Source organism: Elephantulus edwardii, unplaced genomic scaffold, assembly GCF_000299155.1.
Source record: "Elephantulus edwardii isolate Elephantulus edwardi_28Jun2011 unplaced genomic scaffold, EleEdw1.0 scaffold00083, whole genome shotgun sequence".
NCBI lineage: Eukaryota > Metazoa > Chordata > Mammalia > Macroscelidea > Macroscelididae > Elephantulus > Elephantulus edwardii.
The window spans coordinates 5,046,023-5,051,827 of NW_006399833.1; the positions used below are offsets into that span (position 1 = coordinate 5,046,023).

The 5,805-nt window shown below is 42.3% G+C and overlaps 1 protein-coding gene and 1 pseudogene across 1 annotated transcript in view; both read right to left on the minus strand.

Annotated features, from left to right (window-relative positions):
• The window catches only part of COL4A6 (collagen, type IV, alpha 6), a 121,135-nt gene that overhangs the window by 98,518 nt on the left and 16,812 nt on the right, over positions 1 to 5,805 (minus strand). The window lies entirely within an intron of this gene.
• Positions 3,066 to 3,816, minus strand: LOC102846931 (annotated as a pseudogene).

Genomic DNA, 5,805 nt, shown 5'->3' on the forward strand with positions numbered 1-5,805 from the left:
TGGTTTAGAGCAAGTGCACTTTAGTCTTCAAGGTGACATCTTTACTTTTAAACACATTACCAGCCCTTTTAGCAGCAAGAAAAAAAAATCTCCTTTCCTGGGATTCTAGTCCTAGGAAATGCACTTAGTTAAAATTAAGTAAGCCTTGGAATGAAAGGGGTTTCACTCTTATTCTGTTGTCTTCATCATCTGTCAGGCCATTGCTTCAATTAGAGAACTCCTCTTTACCATACTTACTGCAAAGACAGTTGTTTTGCTGGGAAAGTACTAATCATTCTATATAAGCTATAAGTTGGTCTGAGTTAAATAATTTTCTAGGATCAAATTTTGTAGGTACACAGTGTCTGACTTTCTGTATTGTAATACATATACTTTCATCTAGCAAAGGTATGCTCTGGAGCCAAGAAATGACCCAGAAATCTAGAATTCATCAATAAAATGAAGACACTCCTCCTTTTGTTAAATTCAATGATTTGAAGGAACACACCATGTGTTCCAAAAATAACTTTGCAAATTACCAGCCTAAACAACCTTTTGTCATAGACGTTGAGAAAATTCTTCATAGAATTGTTTGATTTTCATGGTTGTAGGAGGTAAAGAGCCTATTAATACAGAAGAATCTTGCTAGGGCTTAACTAGGAGTTAATTATCAATAACATAACAGGATAAGTTAAGTCATGACGCGTTGGTTCAGTACCAGGGATCTTCCATACTCTTGGAACCCTGGTTCTATTTATACCAAAAAACTTTGCCTGTATCGCCACCCCTTGGTGTCACAGCGTTTGCTTGAATCTGATCTTTCTCTACTTTTTGCTGCTTGAAGGATTCCACAAGTACATGCTTAATCTTTCCTGTCTTATGTGAATCCTTTAGAATGAACCATTCACTCTTGATGACATCTTTCCTATATGCCCCATGAGATGATGGATGAAGCATGTTTTGAGCCAATCAGAATCATGTTCCAAGTGCAGCTATGCACTCCTCAGTTTGACCCTCAGTTCCCTTATCTGTAAACTTAAGAGCAATAATACCTATCTCATTGAGTTGTTGTCAACATTAAAAACGAAATGAAAAATGTCTCTCATTGGGTTATTGCTAAAATTAAATGAAATCAGGTTTACTCAATAGTTAGTCATCTTCTACTAGTCAAGTAAGTAAGAAGTAGCCATGCGGCTGAGGTCTACCTCCTCTCAACTCTCTGTACTATGGCATTTCTGGCTGATTGCCTTTTCTGGTCATAGCCAATGATTTAATGTATGTGTGTGTCAGCTCTCCAAGACAATGTAACTTTTAAGGAAGGGAACCACAGTTTTGTATAGCCACAGGGCCTGAGTGCATACAATAGGAATATTTGTTGTATTCCTAAAAAGCAATGTTCTTCAGGACCCACATTTCAAAGGAACATTTCCATTTGGCATGTGGTACATGTTCATTTTGAGGCTATAAATCTAGTGTGTTAGTTTACAAGTCTCTAGGCAGAGAAATGTTTGAGACTGACTCCATGGGAAAAGCTAAACACAAAATGTAAAGGACAACTAAAACCTCTGCTCCGAATGTATTTAAACTAAAACCTGTTGATAAACATACATTTTGTGTGGTTTCCAACAACCTCAACACACAGCTGTGATATCATTACAAGCTCTTCCATTCCTGGTCTATTTTGTTCTAATGTTGAACTTCTTGAAGAACGTTTGTTTGGCTTGGTGGTTTGGTTTTTTTTTTTTTTAACATGGCTATTGCATCCCTTTAGTACAAAGACTATGATTATCATCACATGATTTACTCACCCATTGATGCTGAAGTGATCTATGTGATAGCTAAAAACAGAAACTGGGGGACCAGAACACATGACATATAGTAATGCTGTAATATGCCGTTGAGCCACTTGTGACTCATAGTGACCCTATGTACAACAGCCCTAAACCCAGCTCTATCTTGAGTCAATCTCATTGTCCCTGACACACCTACCCCCATTACCCCAGTCACTGAGTCAATCCATCTCATCCAGGGTCTTCCACTCTTACGCTGTCCCTCCGCCCTCCCAAGCATGACATCCTCTCCAAGTACTGGTCCCTACTTGCAACATGTCCAAAGTATGTCAGGTGAAGCTTCAGAATCCTTGGCTCCAAGGAGCATCCTGGTTTAACCCTCTCCAGGATGAACCTATTTGTTTTCCTAGCAGTCCTTGGTATATTCAACACTCTTCTCCAGCACCACAGCTCAAAGGCATCAATTCTCCTTCTAGCATCCTTAACCATTATCCATCTTTCTGGTGCATAGCAAGTAATAGCAAAGACCTGAGGGGAGCCAGATCTATGTAGTGATCCAGTTTAGTATGATTTGTTAAGAAGGCTGTTATTTTTAGCCTAATTGCTTAACATGTGCTGCTGAAAGTTGAACAAAATGGTCTGTGTTTTCTTCTGACAGAGCATATCTCTCTCTCTCTCATTAATTTCATACATGCAGTGATTTATTCATGGCCAATGCCTATATATATATATATATTGATTTATTTACAAAGTTTGAATACATTGTTTTTATCACAAGATCCTTCCCATTTCCTTTACACACACCGCCGTCGAATTGTGCAACGTATGTTTAACACCCACCATCCTCACCCCTCTGCTTCCACCCTCCCTGCCCCTTGGATCCTCATATTCATTCTACAATAATGATTTTATTCAGTCCTTGTGGGACTGAGTTGGTTCACTCAGCATAATGCTCTCTAGTCCCTCCCAAGTTAGATAGTAATTTACAAAATCATTGCTTTTGTGTGCTCTGCAGTATTCCATTGTATGACTGCACCATGACTTCTCAATCCATTCATTTTTGGTTGGACATCTGGGTTGTTTCCATGTTCTTGTGATGGTGAATAATGCTGCTATGAACATTGGTGTACAAGTCTCCATTTGAGTCTCATTTCTCATTTTCTCAGGGTATATTCCAAGCAATGGAATAGCTGGATCATATGGAATGTTCAGCTTTTTTCTTTTTTTTTTTTAAGTTTGCAAATTCTTTGTATTTCTAGCTGTTCAGACAAATATTTTTGAGAGCTTAGGTTACCTCTAGTGGCGAAACCAGAGCCAGCTATTAAGCAGCCAGAATGCTACAGTAATTGAATACATGACCATTTCTCTTTTAGCACGTTCTTTGTTCTCTTCTTCCAAAAGCTGTAGATGTCTATTTAGCTTGATTATCTGTTGTCTTAACGAAGCTGCATCTACAACAGTCATGTCATCTGCAGTTGCTTCAACTGATGTATCTATATTTGAAATGCCATACCTGACGTTGTCATGATGAGGACTGGAAGTGGCGGCAGCAGACCCACCACGCAACACAGGTATGGAGTCCTTCCTGACCAGCTGTCCATTCTGGCGAACAGCATTTTCACTCATAGAACGCTCTCTTTTTAGTCTGCCCACTGCCCGAATTTCTTCATTTTGAGGGGTTGGAGCAGGTCTTTCTAAATCCAGACAATCTAGCGGTCTTTTCACTCAGTGTGAGAACACGGGGAGGTGTTTTGAGTGCCAGAGGTTTAAAGGGAGTCGACTGAATAAGGTCAAGTTCTGCTGGTCTTGAAAATGGAACGTCTTCATAGTTTCCTGCAACAACAATCCTCTCCAGAACCTGCATGATCACACTGACATTCGGAGCTCCTTCCTGAAATCCTTGTTCCTGGTCGGCAATCGGTGGCGCCACTTTTAATGTTTCTGGGACTCTCATTCGCTGACTGATGCCTTCAGTGTATTCCATTTCATACTGAATTCGGCTGATTTCTGCCATCTCAGAAGCAGCGGGAGAAGGAAATGCTGCCCCACTCACCAACTGTGTCACAACTACTGCTTACTATCTGGAACTCTCTGCTTCTGTGCTTCATACTAAATCCTTCGATCTGCTTCAGTGGCGTGTGCTGGAATTAGAGCCACTTGTGTCCCCTGGGCCCCGGGCAGGTGTCCGGCAAGGGCCGTTGCCCGCCGGCTCCCGGGCGCTCGGGTGGGCGCTCTCGCAGGCCGTTGGCCGAGTGCACGGAGGCGCCGGGGCACAGCACAGGCCGGAGCGGCCCGCAGCCGGCCCTCAGCTTTTTGAGGAAGCGCCAAACTGCCTTCCAGAGTGGTTGTACCATTGTACAATTCCAGAAACAATGTATAAGAGTTCCTATCTAGCCACATCCTCTCCAACATTTATTACCTGCTGTCCTGTTAAACTTTGCCACTTCTACTGGAGTGAGACGATATCTCATTGTGGTTTTGATTTGCATCTCTCTTGCAGTTCGATTTCACCAGTTACTCCCCAGAAGAAAGATGGCCAATCTTTTCTAATGTGATTTACAGCCTCTGAAAACCTGCTGGAGGGTCACTGAGTTGGTTCTAATTCAACAGCAATGAGTTGAGTCATATGTTGGAAGGCAGTGGTAGTTCAGTGATAGGATACTCACCGTCATGTGGGACAACAGGGTTTGATTTTCATTCAAACAACTCATTTTATTCACAACTCATCTATTATTGTTATGGCCATCAAATATTATCTGATTCAAAGCTGACTCTCTAGCAGACTTTCAGAGGCTGTAAATCACCCAGAGGAGATTGCCAATCTTTCTCCCATGGAACAACTGATAGATTTGAACAGCCAGCCTTTAGGTTGGTAGCACAATCCCTTACTCAATTGGCCACCAGAGCTCATTATTGGTCTGTTAGTGTAGATTTATGCATTGCTATGATGCTGGACTCTCTGGAGGGTTTTCAGAAGCAGTTAATTGCACAGGAGGAGATGGCCTGTCCTTCTGCAGATTGGTAAGCCTTGAACTGTATGCCTTCAGTATTGCATTATAGCTTCTTGCCACCAGGCCATGTCTATTATGCAGATGACACAACCCCTTACTTGCTGAAACTGAGGGCCTAAAACATTTGCTGCAGAGGGTCAAGGACTGTTGTTTGCAATATAGATTGAAGCACAACATCAAGAAGATGAAGATTCTCACCACTGGGCCAATTAGCAGCACCATGATAGAAAGAGAAGATACCGAGATTGTTAACAATTTCAGCTTTCTCAGTTCCACAATCAACACTCTTGGCACCAACAGTCAGGAAATCAAAAGTTGAATTGCATTAGGGAAATCTGCTGTCAGGAACCTCTCCAGAGTACTGAGAAGCAATGACATCAGTCTAGAGACTAAGGTGCACCTGATCAAGCCCATGGTCTTTGAAATTACTTGCTATGCATTAGAAAGCTGGACAATGACCAAGGATGACAGAAGAATTGATGCCTTTGAGTTGTGGTGCTGGAGAAGAGTACTTCCCATACCATGGACTGTCAAGAGAACAAACAGGTCTCCTTGGAGGCAAGCACTTTGTGATCCTATCTCACATACTTGGGGCATGTAGTCAGGAGAGACCAGTCTTTGAAAAAGGACATCATGCTTGGAAGGGTGGAGGGACAGCGCAGGAGAAGAAGACCCTGGATGAGATGGACTGGCACAATAACTGGACTAATTAGGGCAGGTGTGTCAGATACAGTGAGACTGGCTTAGGAGAGAATAGGATTCAGAGCTTTTGTGCATAGGATTGCTATGAGTTGTAGTTGATTTGACAGCACATAGAAACAACAACAACATGATGCTGGAAAGGTCTCAGCAGAGCTTCCAAATTAAGAAAGACTGTTGTTGTTGTTATGTGCCGTCGAGTCGTTTCCGACTCATAGCGACCCTATGCACAACAACCCTAAACCCTGCTCTATCCTGCGCCAACCGCACCGCCTCTGACACACCCATCCCGATTACCCCAGTCACTGAATCAATCCATCTCATAG